The sequence below is a fragment of the Plutella xylostella genome, chromosome 28 (genome assembly GCF_932276165.1).
Source record: "Plutella xylostella chromosome 28, ilPluXylo3.1, whole genome shotgun sequence".
Classification (NCBI taxonomy): domain Eukaryota; kingdom Metazoa; phylum Arthropoda; class Insecta; order Lepidoptera; family Plutellidae; genus Plutella; species Plutella xylostella.
The window spans coordinates 1,786,830-1,812,818 of NC_064008.1; the positions used below are offsets into that span (position 1 = coordinate 1,786,830).

The 25,989-nt window shown below is 36.1% G+C and overlaps 2 long non-coding RNA genes across 2 annotated transcripts; both read left to right on the plus strand.

Moving 5' to 3' along the window:
- Window positions 1–917: 917 nt before the first annotated feature.
- On the plus strand, window positions 918–24,138 carry LOC125490890. The gene is made up of 2 exons (XR_007267956.1): window positions 918–971; window positions 24,031–24,138. It is a non-coding gene; the product is annotated as an uncharacterized LOC125490890 (long non-coding RNA).
- Window positions 18,212–19,982, plus strand: LOC125490889. The gene is made up of 3 exons (XR_007267955.1): window positions 18,212–18,633; window positions 19,043–19,158; window positions 19,742–19,982. It is a non-coding gene; the product is annotated as an uncharacterized LOC125490889 (long non-coding RNA).
- Window positions 24,139–25,989: the final 1,851 nt, after the last annotated feature.

Here is a 25,989-nt window from a genome sequence, read left to right on the forward strand (position 1 = left end):
AGCCGAATGCGAAATGTCTGCTAAATCAACTGAGCAGTTTGTCGCGATATTTCTACAAGATGGCGGCGAAAGGTTGTCCTATGTCCTACTCCATGTACACTCACGGGCAAAGAAACAGTTCCACTAACAAAATGCAGACACCAAATGGTCCCAATTTTTTTTTAAAATTCGTGGAAAATTTATACAAAATATTTATTTATTTTATTTATATAGACACTTTATTGCATACTTAAAAAAAACATACACAAACAAAACACAAATTAAGAAGAAGTTAGTACACACTAATACTTATTTACGTTTTAGTTGGTAACATTCTGATGCACCGTTTCATGTACTTAAATATTGCAGAAAGCGTCATTAAGTTAGTTTTTTTCGTTTAAGAGTAATTTAAAAGTACAATGTATACCATCGCTCTTACGGTGAAGGAAAATATCGTGAGGAAACCTGCATATCTAGATTTAGCACATCTAGGTATGTGAACCCACCAACCCGCAGTGGACCAGCGTGGTGGGAAATGGTCCAAGCTTAGGAAGGCAGTTTAGACCCTGGGGATATGCACAAAGGTTCCACTCGAGAGAGCCAGGTGCAGGTACTTACACCCCCACAGAGAATAGAATAGAACAGAATAGAATAGAATAGACCCCAATTTGATAAAACATTTAATTTAGTTTATTAGTTGCTAAAATGCGCTGTTAAATGTACTTCAATATTGCAGACGGCGTCATTAAACTAAATTGTAGGATCGCGAGTGTATTACGACTGAAACGATGTCTTAAAACATGTAGTTCCATTGGTACCCAACTAATTTGTAGTCTTATGATATTCAAGGTGTATTAAATAACATTTTCAACCACTTATAATTTCAAAAATGGCAATAGGCCCGCCTCCTATTACATTGGGACTAACATAACACTCTGGCGAAAAGTGGGTGCAGCAATGCACCTCTGCCTACCCCGCAAGGGAGTACATTAGTACAAGGCGTGAGTGCGTGTTTTTTTTTCTTTTTTATAATTTCAATAGTTTCATCAATATACAACTGTAGATGAGTAACATATCGCATCTATTATTTATTAATTTATGGGAAAATCACAGCAGTAAACCTTAAATAACACAAATCTTAATTACTAAATACAATAATTGATTTACTCCCTTAATGCTTTCCTCAAAGAATTATCATCTAAGGCATGACTTAAACTAAAATCTTAATATCGAGTGTATCTGAACATATTTTAATAGTAGTTTAGGTTTGGTTCACATATTGGTACTCCAGTGTAAATACAGCCTTAGGCGCACGTATTTTCGTTTCCAATATATCTTCATACAACGTGGGAAGGATGGTATGCTAAAAAGGCTGGGATTATATTTCATAGGTTTATTTTTAGACGGAGAAGGAATTCTAAAGGGACTGCCATCGGCTTGAACAAACAGTTTTTATTAATATACTAGCAGTTCCCGCGAGCTTCGCTTCGCCTTAAAAAGTTTTCCCGTGGGAATTCCGGGATGAAAAGTAGCCTTCTTTCTCAGGGTCTAGACCATATGTATACCAAATTTCATTCAAATCCGTTCTGTAGTTTTGGCGTGAAAGAGTAACAGACAGACAGACAGACACAGTTTCGCATTTATAATATTAGTTAGGATTAGGATTTCAGGAATATTTCATTCGGCAGTGGCAAAGGTTGTATGGAAGAAATAGCTTTTAGTGATGATCGCATTTTGTATCAATATGTCAGAATAAGTTCTGTCCGAAGCGATGATTGCAGAAAACGGCTAGTATATTTGTTTATTCAAAGTCAAAGTCAAATGTTTTTATTCAACGTATTAATTAAAAAAAACTGATGAACGTCAATTTTTACACACCATTCTAACTTGTTATTTCTATAAATCCTCGTTTAGATTTTGTACAAAAACCAGAAATGATATTTTTGTATAAAAAAACTATCTAAACTATATTATTCTACGATCATCGCTTCGGCTTAACGGCTTGCCCATCCGAGAGCCGTGTAAAAAAACCTATTTTGTGAAGTTTAAATTATTGAATCTATTCTGTAGTTTTTCATCATAAATCCTTAATCATTCACTGCACAATGTAATAAATTCGGTAGTTTTTAATACCATATTCACATTTGACGGCTACGATATAGTCCCCATATTACCGGCTCTGCCTAGCTTGGGGTCGGATGGCCGTGTGTGAGAAGCCCCCACCTATTATTATTATTATACATCGTGTTTCCAATATTAAACAAAAAATGGGAGCTCGGCTCCTCAATATAAACACCTTTTATTCTACAAATCTGTAGCCATTCAACATCCTGTGTATATAATTTTTATAACCCTTTCCCGCCATTCTATAAATAAAAATAGAACGTGTCGATTAAAGTTATGACAGCAAAAAATAATCGTGAAATTCTGGAAAAAAACCTGCCAAAACTTTCAGTAAAACTTCTCAGAGCCCAATAAAATGAGTGAAAAGTTCTCACCTTCAGCGGTGTCGCTATGATGAGTTGTACCTGAAAGTTTCGGGAAAAAACGAGTTTGATCCGATTGGCGGTTCTGTCAATAGCAGAATGTTTGTAGAGTCCTACAGCGCTAACTTTGCAACCAAAACAAGTTCCAACACCAAAATATAGGCAAGTTTACAAGGGCAACAGTTTAAATACTTTAAATTTTTGACTCTTACGTGGCAGGTCTAATTTTTTTTAAATTATTTTAGTCCAGTCACCGATTTCTTATTCTTATAGCATCGAGCTTATATATAGGTACATAGGTACCTTCTCTCTAGTGGTGTATGCTATCAAGTCAATGAATTATACTATGTGCAAATCTCCTATTCTACTGTATTGTACCATTTTAGAAAATTCACACATGTTTTTCGTAAGTATGGTCTTTATAAAAATTCTATCCTGTATAGCTTTAGGTACTGAGACCATGTTGATGACGTCATAATATTGCAGAACATCCCTACTTCAGTAATTCATCGTGGAAACTCGACATTTTATGGCCGAGCTACGCCAATCCCGGACCACTAGTGATATGTACTCTTAGTTATCGATATCGATATAAATGAGTCATTAAATTATTCCTAGTGACAGAGCTATAAAAGGTGTATGAAATCAGTATCCTCGTGTTAAGTATCTCTTGTTCTTTATTTAAGGCTCTGGAGGGTAACTATAACCATAGGTATACGTTACACCTTAAAACTTCAATTTACTTAGGTAGGTATATGAAACACTCTTTTATTAAGAATAACTGTGGTGTATAAACCCAAAACCGTGATAAACCCAAGTAGAAACTATTGAACTGTTCTGTGACAAAACAGTTCAATAGCTAAAGCGTCAACTAACTTTTTTATGAATAAGGGGGTAAGTTCGCAATATCGAGATGATTTCTTCACACTTTTGTCACATCTCTAACACGTATACGTAGCTATAGTTCGAAGCGGCCGCGTCGCTTACCAATAAAATATTCACTAAAATGTACTGGATTTAGCATACCAGCTTAAGGGTTAAGCTACACTAATGCGAAATATATTAAACTGAGTATTTAGGTGATTTATTATTTAAAATCATCATAACAAACTGCCACTTATACGTACCGCTCATTTTTATGAATCATATTTCTTGATCCAGTCACTAAATAAATAAAAAAATTGAAAAACTCTACGAAGTATTGTTTTTTTTGGAATACACGACAAATCTGTGTGTGAGTGTTTAACAAGATAAAAAATTACTGTATTAACACATTATTTCATTTTTATAATCATTAAACATTATTTATAATCATTAAAAGCAGGATCGGATTTAAAGTTTTTGTAGTTGTGTTTAACTTTTTGTGGTAGGTAAGTAAAACCGATAATTGCCCATTTTTTTGGCTATTTGCGATAAATGATACGCACAAATGTAGCAACACCTTTATTGTGTTGCCAGCGCGTACTTAATTCTAGTATAGCAGGGAGGTTTAATAGCCGCTACTAGGAATAAATCGTATATTTTTAAACCGTCAATTTGAAGTAATCATTCAAACTCGGATTCTGGTGAAGTCTATAGCTAACCTAGTGGAAAATATGGCGAAAAAATTAATTGAGGCATCAATTATAAACCGTACAAATAGCTTCATAATCCATTGAGTGAATAGCTGAAATAAAAAGTAACAAAAAAGCCTGTGTATAGGACGGCTTTTTATATTTTCATAAATAAAATTTAGGGGAAAACTGTTTTAAATAAAACAAAATCGTGCGGTAAAATTTGCTTGTAGTATATAAATATTATACACTCACGGGCAATGGAAAGGTTCCACTGAGAAAAACAAAAAATTACTTCTAAACGAAAAAGGCTAGCTTAATGCCGTCTTCTGCAACATTGAAATACCTACCTTTAACAGAGCATCAGGATATTACCAACTAAAATCGGTAATATTTTGTTCTAATTTTAAATTAAAACTTTGAAACAATTTGCATCGTTTGTTGTCTGCATTTTGTGAGTGGAACTTTTTCATTGCCCGGCAGTGTATAATAAAAGGTTATAAAGTAATTACAGCAAGGCATCATTCTACCCAACGAAAATTGAATTGTAAACCGAGATACAGAAATATTTTATTTTCCGCACAAATATTCCAACTACAAAAACGAAAAAATCCCGAACTTTTTCTACGCCCAATTTTAATTAAAAACCGTAGCCTAAACAATAAAAGCAATTAACACTACGCCTATAAAATGAAATATTTCAGTTGAAATTAATTAATAAATATAATGTGGCCGCCATTGCCGGTTTGTTGTGAGTAAAGTCCATTATGCAGCACAAAAGCCCACCTATAGCTTCATACACCATCTCTTTATTATGTAAAACCTTGTCCGTAGAGTAGCGACAGTGTAGTAATAATATGTGGGGACATCGGTTCTACCTTTTTTGGCCTAAGATTTATTTGCATAGTAACATTTGGTCAAAGTCTCGTTTCGCCGAAAATCGTATGGCATAAATCTCGTTTAGTAAAAAGTTATTTCGCATAATCTTGTTTAGCCTAATAATGGTATGGCCTAATCTTGAATAGCCTTATAATGTATACCTAGGTTATACAAACTAATATTATTCGTTTGGCTTTTACTTAGACGGAGCGTCTCCCTACATATCGCAACATGTGGGAAACGCTGTGTAATGTACACTTGATGGCAATAAAATATTTGATTTGATTTGAACGCTACGCTCCGCTTCGCTGCGCTCCGCTTTGCTTTTGACTAACATGTACACCTAACACGCTCCTCCTCGCTTTGCTCGTCGTCACACCTATCTTTAGGTTTCGATCCCATGGGGTTTAACTGCTTTATTGACTTTCCATATTTTGATCATTCATCAATATCGTGATTTTTGGGATGTAGGAAAAGAATACCACAATTTGTACGTTAATGTAATATTATTTATTAAGATATTAGGAGAAACAAGATTTTACATATATACGAACAATTTGAGCAAACGAGACTGTGAGTGTGAGAGTGTTTCAAGATTATGCCAAAAGAGTTTTAGACGAAACGAGTCTTATGCCACATAAGTCTTGGCGAAGTGATGATTCGGCCAAGAAAGTTTAGACCTTATAATAATATACCTGCCCCAGCAGTTAATCGAACCTGGGACCTTCGACATCAGGATCACTATAATAACCACCATTCGGTCATCAAGAGAGATAGTGTCCGACGACGCTAACTTTGCAATGGGTAAAAATTAGATATATATTCTATAGCTGATAGCCTTTCCTATAAAGGCATGAAGAATACGTAAGAATTACCACTTCAACAAAGAAATAATAATTGTTACCAGGTGCTACGCGCTACGGCGTAGCAGGTGCTACGAACCTGCTACGAAATACGGCGTAGGCCTACCTTTCTCTATCAGACTTTTACGAAAAGGCTTGTATTTAAACCTCCACCAGAAATTATATGATACTGCCACCAATAAATTCGAAATCTCCGCCAAAACGGATAAATATTTTTGAAATGAACCAAATTATTTTTTACTGCATACTGTAAAACTATATTGACACCATTAAAATTTATTTCAAACCAAATAAAGTATATCATCGCTAAATAGATGTAACCAATATATTCTTTTATCAGTATCATTTTAATAATCCTTTGTAACCAAAAAAAGTAAAAGTAAACATTAAAAATTAAGTTTATACCAAATAATAAATAGCTTACCCCAAAACGAAGTCACTTGTTAAATTGCTTTATGAATTAATTAAATCATTAGTATGTGCCAAGTAAAATCTATCCGTTACGCCATCTCGACTCCCATTCGTGTGGCCGAGGGTTTGAATTCTGCCATGTACCAATAAATTCTATAGAAATACCTTCCTGCCGATCCGTTCATCCATCCATACATCCATACATCCATACATCCATACATCCATACATCCATACATCCATACATCCATACATCCATACATCCATACCTCCATACCCATACCTCCATACATCCATACATCCATACATCCATACATCCATACATCCATACATCCATACATCCATACATCCATACATCCATACATCCATACATCCATACATCCATACATCCATACATCCATACATCCATACATCCATACATCCATACATCCATACATCCATACATCCATACATCCATACATCCATACATCCATACATCCATACATCCATACATCCATACATCCATACATACATACATCCATACATCCATACATCCATCCATCCATTTGGTGATACTAATGAAATTTTGAACAGTTAGTTTTGGTGTCAATGTTTATATTTTAGTATAGCATAATTTGGTGATGATTTATCCGTTTTGGCGACGAAAAAGATTTTCTAATGTAAACTTGCAATTATTTGGAGGCATGTTTATTTATTTTGGAACGTAAACGGTTTTTTTTGGGATTTCGATTTTGGAGCTGGTTTAATTAATTTGGTTTTAATTATTTTTTTTGGTGCAATGTATTAGCGTACAATTATTTTTTTTTGTGATGATTTAAATTGTACCCTTACGAAAACTCTAGTTTTTATGAAACTTTCATGCTTTGAAATCAATTTTTGAGGGTTAGTGGGTATGTAACTCTTGTTTAGATGACAAAGTGATGCGCCTTTCGGAAGGAACCTTTTTAGTGTTGTAAACCTAAAAGAAACAATTTTTATTACATGTATAGTAACTTTTTACTTTAAGTCTTTATATGTTAAGTAACATAAATGTTTTATGTGCCAAAATTGCACTCACTATATTCTCAGTACTCTATGCAGTGAATGAGAAAGCAAAGTCACCGCATAGAGTGACTCAAGATGATAGCTCGCTTTCACACAGGATCACAGGACTGAAAGGGAAATCTTTCAGTAATTTGTAAAAAAAATATCCTGTTTCCATCGCCGTAGAACCACTTTGTAGTGTATCCGTAATATATGGGTAGTATGAGTTACTCACTTATTACTACTGTTCCTATAAAGACACACACAATGTCAAAAATATATCATTTAGGGCGTCTTGCACAACAAAGTTAAATAAAATTAAATAGTTTGTCTCAAGAGGTCATAGATTTAATTTTAATTAACTTTGTTGTGCAAGACGCCCTAAGATTTTTAGCATTTTTTCCCTTAATAAGTGAGTTAAATTTGAATCGCAAATATATATTTTTTGGTATTGTTGGTTTAACATTATTGGTGTTTTTTATAATTTGCAAAAGTATATGCATGTATGCAGAAACATTCTGTATACATGTAAACGTAGTGTACTCTTGTGTTATTTGTTAACTTTTACTTTTATCAAGATAATTCGAAAACTTCTGTCATAAAACATTATGAAAATATTTACGTAAAACAGCTACCAAGGTTTAGGGTGCAAACGTAGACGCCCTGAAATCTAGATTTAGAAAAATCTCGCTCATCCAGCAGGCACTATGCATCTGAAGCTGCTGGAATATTCCACTGCATTCCAGATGAACCCAGCACACACCTGGAGAACTATTCTGGACAATGCCACGTGAGAAAGGGATTCAGAAATACCGAATGATTAGTGCTGCGATTCAATTAATCAAAATATATGAATAAGTTATTTAGATTGTACTGTGTTGTATGTACAGTTATTTGTGTACTTTATGTTCGTAGATATTAAATCTTATTCTTTATTTCTACAAAAAACGGTACATCCTAACATAACTTGTTGTAAATAAAAAGTGGTCTTATAACTTCCAGATGACTATAGTATAGATACACAATTAGAAAGAATTTTTTTTATGACAGTAAAACTTTAATCCTTTGAATTAATTTGAAATACCGTTTTTTGTAGAAATAAAGAATACCCGGGTTGATTGTAAAATATATCTATTAGCGATAAGTTCGCCATTGTATAACTTCTTAGTTAAGAACTATTCTGTGTCGTGTTTCATTGTAATAATTATATTTGTATGTTTACAATAAAGTGTTAGAGTATCTATGTAGAAACGCAATCTAGTCGTGAATAAGCGAGCTGCAATTCCACTAACCGGGTGAATATTTTGGACCTAGATTTCATCTGCCTGTGCGGCTCTCTCATTGCATCTTGCGGTGTTTTTGTTTAAATATATAATATGTACATGTATTTACACATATAAGCCTTAAATGTATGGTTTGCTAAGGAGATTTACTTTTATTTCTTAATGTTTAAGGTTGCCTGTAAGAGATCGCTCTTAGCGATAAGGCCGCCTATTGTACATCCTAGTGTATAAGTTCTCTTTGTATGTTTTAATTTGTGGTTGTCAATAAAGATATATTATATTTTATTCTATTCCAAACCTCCCTACATGATTAAATGTGCTACACTACTTTTAAATCTCAATTATAAATTGCTAGCTATTAATTAAAATGTTATGTTAATCCGTGGTTAATTCAAGGATTCAGTTACCTAAGTACCAAATTTTAGCATTTTTTTTGCCTTTCTACCGTGAAATAGTAATAAACATCGTGTGTTGGTTAAAAGGTGGTCTTGCAGAGATCACTTTTTAAATGATAAGATCGCCTTTTGTACCCAAATGAAGTTACAGTAGGTATGTTTTTTAAATAATTCTATTTGGTGTACAAATAAAGAGTGCGTTATCTACCTTTGTGTACGTTCAAAGCTTCGACCAAAGGTTCAAAGGTAGGATAGGACTGGTTGTAGTTGGTTCTTAACATGAAAGATGTGAATGAATAAACGAACCGTAATAATGTAACAACGGTCTATCTACTAGGATTTTCTATGTACCTACTACATAGTACATAGTTGAGTATCTAGCTCTCCGCTCATAGTTCAGTTTACATAATACAGGAGGCTCCGGCGCCCAATCCCGCCATATTCTCGAGGCAAATAGTATTTTTGGCAATATTTGTATAGAGCTGTTAGTATTGTGCACATTTTATGGAGTTATGTGTATATACATTTTCATTGTGAGTGTTCACGAGCTATGAAAAAGTTCGAGTGAGAAAAGCACTAGTTAAGTTACTCCTAACCGGAAAAGTTTAATTACGTGGTAGTCTGCAATACTGAAGTGCATTAATTTATCAGCGCATCAGAATATTACCAACGTAAGAAAGAAAAAGATTTTTATTTGTCTCAATAACATATATTAAAATAACATAAAAAATTGTGTTTTTTTTTAAATAAAATGTATTAAATAATTGAGGCCATCAGTGTCGGCATTTTGTATAAAGGACTTTTTCTTTGTAGTAAGTGTATAAAGTGTTATTTCAAACTACTCGAATAAGCCGTTAAAGCCACTCTATACAATCATTCCTCGGTTTAAAGACTGCATTCTAGAATACAGTGTAGCGGTCCACACCTATTTCAGCCAATTAAACTCTTACGACCGTAGTTTTAAAGGTAATATTCCTCTGCCATCCATGCAGTCATAACTTGGCAGCTACTATATGGCATTAGAAATGTACAGAGCATTCGCATAAGCCTTTAAAGCGAGGGGTTAAAGTGCATTTTGGCGTGCAAATATGGAGTAAAACTAATAGTACCTACGTCTTTTATGCTAGAAGATTTATACACCCAGTGTTGTAGCATGAAGATTGGTAAAATAGGGTTTGTGTAAAGGTGTACTACAAAGACTTTAACTACTGCTCTATCTGGTAACACTCAGAGTAGACGTCTGGTTTAAGGTAAGCGGCTACCAATCGGTATTGTACGTGGTATCGGACCAAACGGATTGTCATAAATGTATGGAGAAACGGCGTCGGCAATGCCGATGAAGTGGACGCACTTGTGTCATTTTCTATACAAAGAGTAATGAATTTAATGCGTCCGTTACGTACGATGCTGACCACAAGCTTTGGATCTTTACAGGGTGTTCCAAAAGTGGTATAGTAATCCGAAAGGGACTAACCTGAGTAACAAAGTTTCTATAAATGCGAATTTTCATAATTCGTAGTTTATATCGCGTACCCACTCAGTAACCGCCTTATGTCTTACTTTACCCTTTTTAACACGAATTTTAAAATTGATATCCGTACTTCAGTATATTTTTTTTATGTCAGTAAAGTGTAGGTCACATCTGACCTGTAAAAGGCTAGTTTTATTCTATCAGCGACAAAGCCTACCTGTGTAGGTCGCAGGCTGTGACACGCCTGGTTTCGTTTAAATGCATTTATTGAAAGCCCCGGAACTCGGTATTTGCAGGTATATGCATATTCCGCCCTGCTTTATATGTGTACAGTTAGCAAAACTGTGGAAAAATTTGTTATTTTTTTTAAAATCTATATATTATTACTTACCTCTTCCATCCAAAATTTGATTGGCAAGATTGCTTTATAAGGCCGCCTTTTTTTGTTATTTTTTCAGCATATAAAATGTTTTTGAATTATTTTGGATAGGATTTATAGAAAGTATACATCATAAAAAATATTATATTTATTTAAGATGAATCAAATAACGTCGTGACATTATGTCATCAGAAAGATATTCCAATATACTATACACATTGATTTAAATTGAGCAACAATAACGACATTATATGTATACAGGGTGTTGCAAAATTGGTATACCAAGCCGAAAAGGGTCCACACAACTCGTTCTGGAAAACCTATTTCCGATGTCAGATTTGGGCGCACGAATAAAAAAAATGCCCATACAAAATTTAATCAATATTTTATTCATTACTTTTTTGGCAACCCTAATGTTTTTTTATGTTAGCCCTGGTACCCCACTTCCGTATAACTACATGTACATACATCACATGCCACGCGAGCACCTTATGACCCTAGTACCCCACTTTTGTATAAGTATTAGATATAGCATAGCACACACCGCGCGCCGCATGACCTCCTGGCTGGCGGACACGGCCCGTCCCTAGTACATTTTTTACGGTTTTGCATCTTTACCAACCTAACTAGTTAATTAAAGTACTGATTAAAAAATTAGGACAGGTATTAATATTAAACATTTAACATACCTCTCCAATCCAAAAGTAGGTAACAGCAATATCCTCCGGTATTGCACTGACACAATAACGACGACACATTGTTTTTGTCATTCACTGCTATCACTTACACTTAATTCCTTGGTAGGTAGGTATTAAAACGATCTTTTAGCGAAATAATAACTTAGCACAATTTCACTTTTTCACTGCTCGCTATCAAAAAAGTTCGATGACGCAACCACACGAAATTTAGAATAGAATAGAATACTACTTTATTGACTTAAAAACAATTAGCACAAAAGTTCATTATTATTCACCGTAGGAACCTCACGCGCCGAACTCATAGAAAGGGTTCTATGTGTCGACCTTGTTGCTGGATACACAGCCTGGTGCGTCGGCGCACAGAATCCACCACGCGACGGATCATGGGCGGGTCGATGCCGGCGAAAGCATCGACTATCCGCTGCCGCATTTGCTCTTCTGTGCCACACTCGACTGCGTAAACAGTGGTCTTCACGTGACCCCACAAAAAAAAGTCCAGCGGCGTGAGGTCCGGTGAGCGCGGTGGCCACGGGATCACGCCCCCACGCCCTATCCACTGTGGGAATCTGGCGGCTAAATAATTGCGCACTTGTACCGCGAAGTGTGCGGGGGCGCCGTCGTGCTGAAAAACCACGCGATGGTATGCCGCCACCGGCAGGTCCTCCAGTAGCTCCTCCAGCTGGCCTCGGAGGAACCCCAAATAATTGGCCCCGTTCAGCGCGTGCGGCAAAAACACTGGCCCGATGAGGTGGTCGCCGATGATACCGGCCCACACATTTATGCGCCACCGATGCTGAAACCCAGTTTCACGGAATGCCCTCGGATTGGCGTGGCTCCAAACATGTTCATTGTGGGTATTAAACACACCCATTCTCGTGAAACTGGCCTCATCGGTCCACAGAATGTTGTGAGCCAGTCCGGGGTCGGCAGCAATTTGGTCACGGTACCACTCGCAGAAAACGAGACGCGGAGCGAAGTCCCTGACCGTCAGCTCCTGCGTCTTGCGAAGGTGGTACGGATGCTGGCCGTCCCGGTTCAGCGTGCGCCACACGGTCCAGTGGTCAACGCCAAGCACAGCGGCGGCGCGGCGGGTGCTCCGGGTGGGGTCCTCGGCGAAGTGCTGGAGGATGTGTTCGTCGATGACTCCGTGCCGGTCGGCGACGGGCCTCCCTCCTGGGTTCCGCTCGCGGACCGAGCCAGTCGTGTGCAGGCGGTTCACCAGGCGACGGAAGCAGGGGTACGAGGGCAGGCGCCTCGGTGCTGGCACATCCACATATCGGTCCCTGTACATCTCACGGGCTGCCCAAAGGTTTCCCCGACACTCCCCCACACACATCACCATGTCGTAGTATTCAGCGTTCGTGTATTCAGCCATTGCGCGACAACTTAAAAAAACACTAACGACTCGCGATGCACTTTGCAAATGAAGATTTTCTTTACACTAGTAAACTTTTTCCCGCCAAATTGAACAATTCTCTTATTGGATATTATGCAAAAGCTATTTGTCTCTTTTTGCCACAGTGATTAGGCAATGCAAAAACAAAAGCATCTATCTTTGTTACGCATAGACAGCCTAAAAGTAAGTAAGTTCGCTATTGGCCAAAGGGTCATAAAATAACCATAACACAACTCTTTCTCTTTCTATCTTATGGGATACCAGAATAAAATATGAAATCCCCTGAAAACAGCCTTGGCTTGGTTGATTGATTTATGAGCATGTAATACATACGTCCTACGCATCCGCATTGACCAGTGTTTTGTAACTCACAGAAAATCTAACTAACTAATCTAAGTTGCTCAGGTAACTTCAGGAGTACCTACCTACTATTCATAGGATGAATTTCGTTATTCTTACAACCTACTAGAAGAAATACCTAGCAAACATCAAAAAAATCTGAGGCGGGCGGGCGGCGCGGCATTTTGTCAAACGCGGCGGGCGGCGATGTCCGCAAAGCCTTTGCCGATACCGCACCGCGCGATTGTAGGTAAAACCAATACCCGTATTACATTTGAATAAGGTTAGTTTTTGTCTGTTTCAGATGTTTTATTCATTTGACGAAACGCTCTCGGTTTAAAGTACAGATAGGTAGCATGATATTTCATAATTTCATTATTCATCAAGTAGATAAGGTGAAGTCGGCTAATGCGGAAAATCGGGTAAGTAATTCCGATTTCTTTTAAACACAGCCATAAGGTACAGGTGGGTTATTCCGAATTTCGGGAAATTCCGATTTTTGCAGATTTCTTCTAAACGCAGCCATACTTTGAACCGTGGAACCATTCACCTTGATGGCAACTTAATCTTCTACTGCGCTTGGGTTGACTCAGGGCGCTAGGACCGAGCATCTTCATCATCATCAGCCAATAATCATACACTGCTGGACATAGGCCTAGACCGAGTGTTGTGGCCCAAGGAGCGCCACAACACTCGGTCCTCGGCCTTCCTCATCCAACCACTACCCGCCACCCGCCTAAGTTCGTCAGTCCAGCGGGCAGGAGGGCGTCCCACGCTGCGTTTGCCTGTTCGTGGTCTCCACTCGAGAACTCGTCTACCCCAACGGTTATCGGTTCTTCGGCAGATATGACCAGCCCACTGCCACTTCAGCTTGCATATTTTGACAGCTATGTCGGTAACCTTAGTCCTCTGACGGATAACCTCATTTCTGATACGATCCATCAGAGAAATCCCAAGCATAGCTCTCTCCATAGCACGCTGAGCGACTTTAAATCGGTGGACCAGTCCTACCGTCAGTGTCCACGTCTCTGCACCATACGTCATCACTGGTAGGACCGAGCGTGAGTGCTAAAACGTAAAATTTGTAAAAAAAGTACAAATTTCCGCAGATTTGAATTTTCGGAATTTTCCGCACATTGGTAATTATGAATTCAGATAATTAATTTAACTGATTGTTTCTTCATCTAAAAGATTGTCGTATTTGTTCACTATGTTCGGAATTTAAAAAACCTAGCTCATTTTTTTCTGAATTTCCCGGAATTAAACGACAAGGGTAATTCCGAATGTTAGAACATTTTAATATGAATAAATGTAAGTGCTTCTTGTAAGTGCTTCTGGGCAGTTGTAGGCAATATTTTTAAATTTAGTTTTTGCGAGGTTATCGCTGATCGAAAAATACATATGGTCCTTTGGCTTAAATAACCTAAAACTCATTTAAAATCTCATTCGGAATAACCCGCACTCATTCGGAATTACCCTCGTGCAAAGAAAAAAAATATGAGCTTTTGAAACTAAAATATTCACGTATTCCGTGGGTATTTAGATAAGTATGTTAAGCGGTGTTTTAGGTAGTATATTAAAGTATGTGATTGGATACAGCATGTTTAAGTACTGCAGAAGACGGGATGTCCACTTTCAACATTTCTGCGGCTATCAGATCGGAACTGGGACCTTTTCATGCCATGGATATCTGTAACTGAGAGTGGGTCCGTACTGTACTTATGGCCAGCTTATCCGGATGTGTGTTTGTGAGATATTTATCGTCAGTGGTTGTTAGCAAAGGCTATAGCGTTTGAGAAAACCTCCCGATAAACCTGACACCAGCGCAAAAAAAGGCCTTCTGCTGAAAAAATAAATGTTTATGAAAAATACTTATTGAATAACACTCAGATAACAAAGATCAAAATGACACAGTCATACTTTAAATATGACAGCTAAATAATGTGGTTATAATTCAAAATAAAAAGTTCAGGTACAAATCTTTTACTAGCCAGGTGAAGCTGGGTTATTCCGAAAGGTTTTGGTCGAGTTCGGTACAATCGTATTTTGTCACATTATCAGAAAAGGTCAAGGTTAGGTAAGGTAAATTTTGAGTTTAAAAAGTTGATATTTTTTTTCATTGCACGAGGGTAATTCCGAATGGATGCGGGCAATTCCGATTACATCTAAAAATTAGTTTTGAGTAGTTCATTTAAGCTAAAGGTGCATGTATTTTTCTATCAACTTTAACCTCGAAAAACATATTTCGCAATATTGCCTAGAACTGCCAAATTCATTATTATAACCCGATCCACAGAATTTCATAGTTAAATGTTTCATCATTCGAAATTACCCTAGTCGGCTAATTCCGGAAAAAAATTAGCTTACAACGTAGTGAAAAAAACGACAGTATTTTTGATGAAAAAACAATAAGTTTACCGATAACGTGCCGGTAATTCCGGAAATCAAAAATGCGGGAATTTGCATTTTTTATTCATTTTACGATTTAACACGTACGCTGACGAAGTTGCGACCAAGGTGAATGGTTCCACGGTTCAAAGTATGGTTGCGTTTGGTAGAAATCGGCAACAATCGTAATTACCCGATTTTCGGCATTGGCCGACTTCACCTTAAATAATTGGATTCATCATCATCATCATCATCATCACCTATAATAATACACTGCTGGACGTAGGCCTCTCCCGAGGAGCGCCACAACACTCGGTCCTCGCCCTTCCTCATCCAGTCACTACCGGCTACCCTCCTAAACTCCTAAGGTTGTTATCACAAAATTCATATGAAGGGTAGGGAATCTCGTTTTTAGTAAGCAGGTAAGTCACTTCTTGTAGGTACGAGTCTGAGGGAATTTTATCTCCTTAATCCTTGATTCCTAAAAACAGTTTATTAAGTAAGTACTTACTTAATTTTGAGTGAAGGCGCGGCGCGGCGGCGGCGGCGGCGGCGGCGGTACCGTAGCGTAGCGGCTTCACTCAAAGAAGGCGGCCGCGGCTAAGCGGCTGTACTCAAAGAGGGCTGCCGCGGTTCGTCAAAGCAGTTACAAATGCACATTTTATTGTTGATAAGGTAGGTACTTTGATTTAGTCACATCGCAGTGCTAAGCATTAGATATTTTTACCGCGAAATGTTTATGAAATGTTGTTTGTAGAGGTAGGTATAATAATGTTGTGCGTTAAATAAATAAATTAGGTAATTAATAAAATAAATGTTGCAAGTAAGTACTTATTTACCTACCAACTACGTAATCTAAGTAGGTAATGAATGATAGTAAATGATGAATTTGATTCTAGGTAGGTAATTACATTTCGTCAGCACGCAAGCAAGTAAGAATTTCATCTCCATAATCCTTGATTCCTAAAAAGTTTATCTTTTTCCCTAATTTTAGGGAAACGAGAAACTGGGGTAAAATGGCATTGATTGTCCATGATGTCCTAGTAACCAGAGACGAATTCAGTCAATGAAAAGGTCGGATATTGTACATTTCAGTTGAGGAAATGCACCGAGACCGAGAGAGACCGCCCGGCGGCATGCGGGATTCCTTTGAGTCCTTTGATTTTAAAATTTCGCGCCGAAAATATTGACGCGCCGCGAACCAATCACAGCGTCATTGAGGAAATGCAGATGTGTTGACAAAAGGCTTAGCTTTAAGGACGAAAATGCATGTTATTATGCTATTTCTTTCTATTTCACGCGAAGGCCATTAACAACGAATACTTTCTTCTCACTCACGCATCATATTAACACATACATAGACAATTAGACATTAAAATACTTTAAAGTAATACAAATAAAGAAGTATCTATCTCTCTTTTACTTCATAGATAAGTTATATCTTTTTTCTTTTTCTATCTTAATAATGTAGTTACTTTTACTAGGACAATCTGAGTTCATTGGTTCTCAAAGTTTTTTCAGGTAAAGTGGATACCGTTACCGTAGATACGTTGAGGTAGGTAAGTACCTACTTCTTCTCCTAAGCGTGTCGGTGAAAATAATAGAGCTGAACTAGGGTTTGTCACTGTCGTGTTGGTATTGGTTATGATTATGAAGGTAAAAGTACGTAGGTATTAATACTCATTACTCACACTATGAAAGTAAGTAGTAATTCACTCAATCGAATCGAATTCGTGAATAAAATACCTACAATAATACATTGCACATTGTTCTGTTACCTAAGCGGTGAAAGCTTATTTAGAAGCAGAGTTATCCTTAAGTACATCACCAATCAAAATATTCCCTCACGTCACTGCTATGAAACGAGCTCAATGCCTTTTTTCATGCAATTCTTTCGGTGATTATCAGTTTGAACAAGACGTGCCTCCAGCTATAATCCTCCAAAATTTAAACTCAATAGAAACTATTTCTGATGATGCCAAAAAATAGTCGTGAAATAGTCATAAATAGTCGTGTTTTCCAAAAAAATAGTCGTATCATACTTTCGGAGTTAGAGCTATACTTTATGGAGGATTATAGCTGGAGGTCTCCAGCTATAATCCTCCAGCCTCTGCAGAACAAACGGTAAGGCCTATCGACTTGGTTAAGGTCTCAAAAAATAGTCGTGAAATAGTCGTAATGACATGCCAAATTTCAGAAATAGTCGTCCAAAGATAGCAGAGATATAAAGGTACTTTGCTGCAGCCCTGGTGGAGGATTATAGCTGGAGGTTTTGAAAATATCGAATATCTTTGGAACTACTATGACTATCGGTTTGAATTATGTCTCAAAAAATAGTCGTGAAATAGTCGCTTCTATTTATTATAATTTTAAGCTTGATAAAAGCTGTTAAATAATTATATCAAATTCTTCATACAAATCAAAGTGGACGAGAATGCCAAAGCAAGCCAGTACACAAAAATAATAGCACCGTAGCATTGAAGTACTCATGTCGAATTTATCTATAAATCATTTATTTCGTCATACTTTGCATCAATAGTATCTAAACTAATCTTGGGTATGACATTTTATTGCTTTTGCTCTTAGCCTTTACCTTACTGTGTACAGAGAAAACGTATGCCTATACACGCACACATTTATCTCTGTTATCTTGACAAACGATAGCGATGACGACTACGGGGATGTAGTACCTAGGTCAGTTATTGTCATCCCTTACTATCTCGTGATCAGACAAATATTGCTATCCTTGTCTCCTTTCTAACCGGCATGCATCGCACGCATAGAACGCGTGAGCGACCGCATAACATCTTGACAAGCTATAGAAAACCGGTATTTATTACGTCCCTTATGTGACCGCCGCCGCGCGCCGCCGCGCGCCGCCACCGGTGAAGTTGGGGTTAGTATTTTGCATGTTTTGTTTGATAATTTGTTTACAGTTTAGTGCAAACTATGGTCACGATCGGTGTTATTGTTGGTTGTTAAAATATTGTGAGTGCTCTATACGCAAATGAATATTCAAGATGTTATATTCTAATAGATATTAGTGGATGCAGATAAGAGTGTTTAGTGAGTGCTATGTTTGAATATTGCAAGTAAGTATCCTTTTTAATACTCAATATCAAAGCAAGCCATCCCATTTTGTTATGCTCAGCTTATTTATTAACATGATTTTTTATTGAAGTAACGTAGCCAAATTATTTTTTAATATCTATGTTTAATATGTATGGGGATTGTTATTCAATTAGCAATTTTACACTATGAGCGAGTAAATTGTGCATACATGCAATCAAGGCATTCATGTACATATCTTAGTAGATACGAAAATATGTGGGTATCATCGATTACCTACATATGGTAGGCCTGGTTAAATGTGGATATTTAACCCTCAATAGCAAAAAAAGGCGATATTGTTTGTATTTCTGAATGAAACTAGGCAAATAAATATATGTATTAAAAAAAATATGTGTAACCTACCTATAAGCCTACCTATTATTATTTCAGGTGAAAACACAGCCTATCGATGTAATGCGCCGATAAACTATCATGACTGCATTGATGTAATGCGCTAAAAAACTGCAATGGCTCCGAATACATGATTACCAGATAACAAATCTTGGGTAAGAATTTATCACTATTTTCATATGGTATTGTGCTTATGCTAGGCCTATACAGTGTTGTGGTGCTGAAGGTGATAAAGTTATAACAGCCAATTTACTTGTCAAAACTCATTTGTACCTATCAGTTACAAGCGACAAAAACGTGTTTCTGAACTAAATACCTATGTAAGTAATTCACACCCTGTGAAATTTCATAATAGTTTCAAACGCACCGTCCGACCAAACCGGTTTTGGACAAAAGCTAAATTGTTTACTCAGCTATCTCTTTCGCTCAAAAACAATAGAGGTCGGTTATGGGACATATATATTGAAAAAAGCGAATACACTAATGAACAGTATTTCTACTCTACCCTTTTCGCACAAAAGTTCGCAGTTTCAAGTTATTGTTGCAATAAGTTACTGATAAGAAATTTTGCTGTGGTCTCCAAATGACAATAAATTACCAAACAAATAGTCTAGGTGAAATAACGTTATTACTACTCGTATCTACCTACTCGTATATCATATTTATATGTATATAATATTTAAAAAAAAACAAATATTTTTATTAATATGACGTTAATTTGCCTTATTTTTTTTTCAGCGCAGCTTACGTGTGTTCTTCAATAACGTCGCAAGCTACAGTGGCTGTTCATAATTTTTGCAAGTTCTACACCTACAGGATTCAGTTATCTGGGCATTATAGATACCCTATTATCACCTACGAAGTTATTTAGGTATATTTATTAAAACAATTATACAAGGTGTTGCAAAAAGGGTATACTAAGCCGAATGCTACATGTGCAGCATGGTATATCTAAGCCTGAAACTGAAATCAGAATTTAAATATTAACTTAGTTGGTCACGTGACTTTTTTACTATGGAGACTAAAAATAATTAAATCCTAATCTACCTAAAGATGAATGAAGGAATGAATAACTTAAGTATAAATAAAAGTACTTTCGGCCTATGATTGTAATTAAATGAGTTATATTTCATTATGACAATAACCGTGATTATACTTACCTAAACCTACTAATGAACAATCTGTGATTACTTTAACTTAAGCTTATTATGATATAGGGCTAGAAAATAATTATTTTTAAATAGTAAAATAACTACATATTTAAGTTCATACCATGATTATTTTTAATTAAACTACGTCAATATTATATTATTACTTAGCAATAAACCAACTGTGATTATTTTAAATTAAACTAAATATGTTTATAGGTAATAGTCAAATAATACTGAGATAATTGTATGAAACCTAATCTACCTAAAGATTGTTTAATGAATAACTTAAGTATAAATAAAAGTACTTTCGGCCTGTGATTGTAATTAAATGAGTTATATTTCAAACACCGTATTTTATTCTTATCGCTTGAGTGCTACCCTGTACTGCGTCTTCAATAAAACTAATCCCAATTTCACCGGCAGCGGAGGTGGCGGCCACATCAACGCTAATAAAAAAACAAGAACAGCACTATTTGTGTGATCCCGGGATAGTAAGGGACGTAATAAATACCGCTTTGCTATTGCTTGTCAAGATGCAACTGGTGACACGTTCGTTCACGCGTTCTATGCGTGCGATGCATGCCGGTTAGAAAGGAGACAAGGATAGCAATATTTGTCTGATTACGGGATAGTAAGGGATGACAATAACTGACCTAGGTACTACATCGCCGTAGTCGTCATCGCTATCGTTTGTCAAGATAACAGAGATATAGGACAGATGTGCGTGTATAGGCATACGTTTTCTCTGTACACAGTAAGGTAAAGGCTAAGAGCAAAAGCAATAAAATGTCATACCCAAGATTAGTTTAGATACTATTGATGCAAAGTATGACGAAATAAATGATTTATAGATAAATTCGACATGAGTATTATTACTTTTGTGTACTGGCTTGCTTTGGCATTCTCGTCCACTTTGATTTGTATGAAGAATTTGATATAATTATTTAACAGCTTTTATCAAGCTTAAAATTATAATAAATAGAAGCGACTATTTCACGACTATTTTTTGAGACATAATTCAAACCGATAGTCATAGTAGTTCCAAAGATATTCGATATTTTCAAAACCTCCAGCTATAATCCTCCACCAGGGCTGCAGCAAAGTACCTTTATATCTCTGCTATCTTTGGACGACTATTTCTGAAATTTGGCATGTCATTACGACTATTTCACGACTATTTTTTGAGACCTTAACCAAGTCGATAGGCCTTACCGTTTGTTCTGCAGAGGCTGGAGGATTATAGCTGGAGACCTCCAGCTATAATCCTCCATAAAGTATAGCTCTAACTCCGAAAGTATGATACGACTATTTTTTTGGAAAACACGACTATTTATGACTATTTCACGACTATTTTTTGGCATCATCAGAAATAGTTTCTATTGAGTTTAAATTTTGGAGGATTATAGCTCGAGGGACGTGTGGCGACTACCAGGAGACCATTATGCGCTGCTCGCGCGCGAATTCTTAAAGTTGGAGAGCCATTGGTCAAAAGTAATAAATTTTTATTGGTTTTGCTATTGGTCAAAACTCTCGTCTCTCTTTTTATCTTCTTTCTATCTTTGTTTAATAATGGTTTAGATAAGATAGTGCCTATGGGATACCAGAATCAAATAAATAAATTACCTGAAACTAGCTTTGGCAGAACCCGATCGTTGGGGAGATATGATTAATTAGTAAGTAAAGTACACACACCTGCATTAACCCGTGTGTTGCGCTCGCGATTAACAGAAAATCAGTAGGTAGGTATGAATAGGAAATACGTTATTCTTCTAACTAGATCAAAGAAGTTCAGCGGCGCGGCGCGGCGCGTCGGCCGCGTCAGGCGGCTATTTCAAAGCCAAGGGCGGCGGCTTTGACAAATGCACATTTTGTTGTTATTTAGGTAGTTTGATTTAGTCATATTGCAAACTTTTAAGCATACACAAGTGTAGTGTAGACTGTGTAGTGCGTGTAGTGTGTCGCGAAATGTTTGTTGTAAAGACAGTTTTTAATTTATTTAGTACCTACTATGAAAGAAATAGGTAGATAAATTTATTGTGCGTTAAAACCAAGTGATAGTGGGTAAGTGTGATTGTGTTCTGTGTTTATCAGAATATTCGGGATGTTGGATGTCGCACGTAAGTACCTACCTAGTTACTCGATTAATTTGATTCTAGTCTGTAGTAGGCAATTGTAGGTACCTATGACGTAAATTATCTTAGTTTTACATTTCCTGAACACTACATGTAAGCACTTACTTAAATGTAGCTAAGTTCAAATTCTGTTGTGAATTAGTTTTCCCTACTTTTAGGGAAAAGAGAAAATGGGGTAAAATGGCAATTATTCAAATTTTGTGCATGATGTCCTAGTAACAGAGACAGAGTTCATTGACATGTAGGTCAGTGGGTCTTGTAATCAGCTGTTTTAGGGTTGTTAGACCACTTTTTTTCTGCGTGATTTTTTGAAACTTCAATCGTCAATAACTCGAAAACGGTAAACTTTTTTGAAATTCTGATTTCAGTTTCGGGCTTAGATATAACATGCTGCACATGCTGGTTTCGGCTTGATATACCCTTTTTGCAACACCCTGTATTATGACGTGTCGTTATTGGCCTTTAGACCAGCCTCCATAGATTTTTGATTGTTATTCAGCTTTAATAATAGCCTATAGGTACAAATCTAAAAAATATATACATATATACATAGCTTTTACCTACTTAGCTTTTTCTTTTTATTTTTTTTATTTATTTTTATTTTATCATTCCGTTGCTGACGCTCCCCAGCTCGCCGTATCTCGCGCATCTAGATTGAACCGGCCGCGTCAGCGTGTATCTCCTTGTATTTTATATTTTATTTTTATACCTCGTATAATTTCAAATCAGCCCGCTGAAATGTACAGTGCAGAGGCGAATGCACTGTTGCGGGTTGTTTTGTACGTTATGTTTGTGTGTAGGTAGTTATTTATTGTACAGGGTGTTGTGTAAAAGTGGTATGTCTGTACAGTCTGACATTAAGTCCGTGTGTGATGTCCCAAAAAGGGGATGACTCAGGTACAACTTTTCTTCCACGACTTTTGGCGATAAATTATGCTGTTTCTTCATAGACCTAAACTTTGTTGGTCACGTAATATTTTGACTGAATCTGCAGTGCTATTCACGGCTCTATCGCATTGTATTAAGCGTGCCGATTGCATGCCATGATTTAGAGAATGACCTCCCTGTAACTACAGTCAAACTATAAAGTCCTGAGATCAAAGAGTGCGATTTTGCTAAGACTTTTTATGATCATTAGTTATAAACTTACTTTTACATACATTTTAAAAATAACATAGCGATTGAGTGTGGGTTTTTAATTGATTTTTCCTTTTTAAATTTAACGGATCGCTTAAATACGATCTTAAACAATTAGTTAGGATCCACTTCTGTTTTCACGACTTTATAGTTGGACTATAGGTACTTATTTATTATATAGAATGTTGCGAAAGTATTATATTATATCTAAGTCGACAGGGAATGACTCAGGTCATTTTGTACAGTTTTTGTTCAACGATTTATGAAAATTCGCGTTAATAATTAACAACTTTTGTTCTACAAGTTTTCGAAATTCGCGAAAAAAATATTCGTTCTCCATGGTAAAAAAGTCACGTGACCAGCAAAATTTCTATGGAAAAGGATTTTTTTCGGCTTAGTATACCCTTTTTGCAACACCCTGTATTCACAAAATCATTTGTCCCTAAGGTATCCTATAAACCTCTTTCGGTATTAAAAGTAAAACTACCATTTATTTATAGGATCTGTTAGATTAACACAAAAATAAACTTTGAGCTCTGTACTAAAATATTCAAAAGCCCCGCATGAGAATAAACGTATTTAAATTCACACCTTTAATTTATTATAGGTACAGTCAGGTGCAGATAAACCTGACCCCCTGCATTTCAAATAGAAATTCTAACTACGCAAAGCCAATTTGTCGGTGTGACGTATGTTGCGGTAGTGCTCGTGTCTATAGACAGACATAGAACTATTTTACTATTCTCCTATTTATATCCATCATTTACACAAACTAACGAATTCATAGAACAATAATATTATGAAATACAAAATTTAAATTCTTTTTGTTTTTCATCTGGGATCGAACCCGCGTCGCAATTATCCGCAAACCAACCATTTGCCCGCTACGCCACGAAGCTTGTTAAACTCGTTTGCAAAATAGTGAATATGTTGCGGTTCATTAGCAAAAGTATAATCTATGTAGTGATAATTGTTTACAATATGAAATATTATAAGCGCAGAGGGTATTTTGAATTTATTTCTCAATTGAAATTGTAGACTTGAAGAGAATGTTCTGTTGCATTGAGATGGGTTTTGTTAATTCCATCTGATTTATATTTACGTATAATACACATTATTAATTTGTTATCAACATTATTAATTTGTAACGATGACAAACGAATTTATTAAAAAGGTCATTGTTAATTGAGTTTAGTGCCAGGACAACATTGGGTTCGTATTTTCTCTTTATAATTTTATTGGTTACTTTATATAAGTATTATTGGTTTTCATTTATTTTACTTATAGATTATCCTAATATACTTTTTACACTATAGTAATAATGTCACAATTATTATATTTATTAAGGCATGATCAAATTATTGTTTTTAAAGGTTACCGAAGATGGATGTCCTATAATGGGCCCTGAAGAACTGTTATAAAATAGCTAAACGCATGACAAGAATCAATTTGAGAATTTTAAAGATGATGAAATGGTTGCTGTTTGCATTGCGTGAGAAATATCTTCTACACGATAACAGCACAACTCGCATTGAAGAAATGGAACATTATAACTATGTTATTATACGTTTAGTAGGTATTTAACGGGTCTCCAGTTTAAGTATGAGTAAAATTTATTTAGTAACTAGTAAGATAATTGTTCATACTGTTAAGATAATTGATTACATATTTATAAGTAATTATTAATAAAATTGTTGCTTATTTATAATTTAATTGTAGAACAACAAGAGATGTAAATTGTGAAATTTAGTAACATGTTGGTTCTCTTTGTTGTAATTCTACAATTTTTGAATTTGTTTACTTTTGTTCATAATTATTCTGCATACAGACTAATAATATTTACTTGTTTAGTGAAATAAAGCTTTTTTTTTCTTATATATTATGTTTTTATTTTATTTCCTGTTCATATTGATAAAGATAGTCTAAAATAACCTATCTATAATGATTAACAAAGAAAAACATAAAAATAAATTTTAAAAGTCACTCCTTCCAGAGATTTGAACTCTGGACCTCCATATTGAAAGCCGAATACCTTAACGATTAGACCACACCGTCAAGTAGTTAAACTGGTGAAAAATGCAATCAGTTCGTATCACACTGAGCTGGCTTGCAATAGTTAAAAGTGAACAACACAGGTTATAACATTCTGGCATGAACTTTATGAAGCTAGTTCCAATATTTGATTTAAGATGGCGCTTAAATTAATAAAGGTCGATATTTAGCGCCATCTTTAAACACACACACAGAAGTCTTAGTAACGAAACAAGGTTTATGTAGTTCAAGGTTATTTTATATAGGTGGCGCCTAAGTGGGAGGGTTGTAGTTATAGCTATATAGGGGTGTCAGGAGTTCTTGACCTTCACTGTACCTGTCGGCTAAATATGTTTGCAAACAAAGCTATATTACTCAGAGGTGTGGACTGAAATCCTATGACAATGTATTAGTTTGTGTCGTTTAGAAACTTAATTATTCTATGAGGATACAGGATAATGAACGCTATGATATGTGAGTTTCGTAGAAGTAATTATGAAGTTTCGTCGTGGAAAATTTAATTTAGTATTTTTTA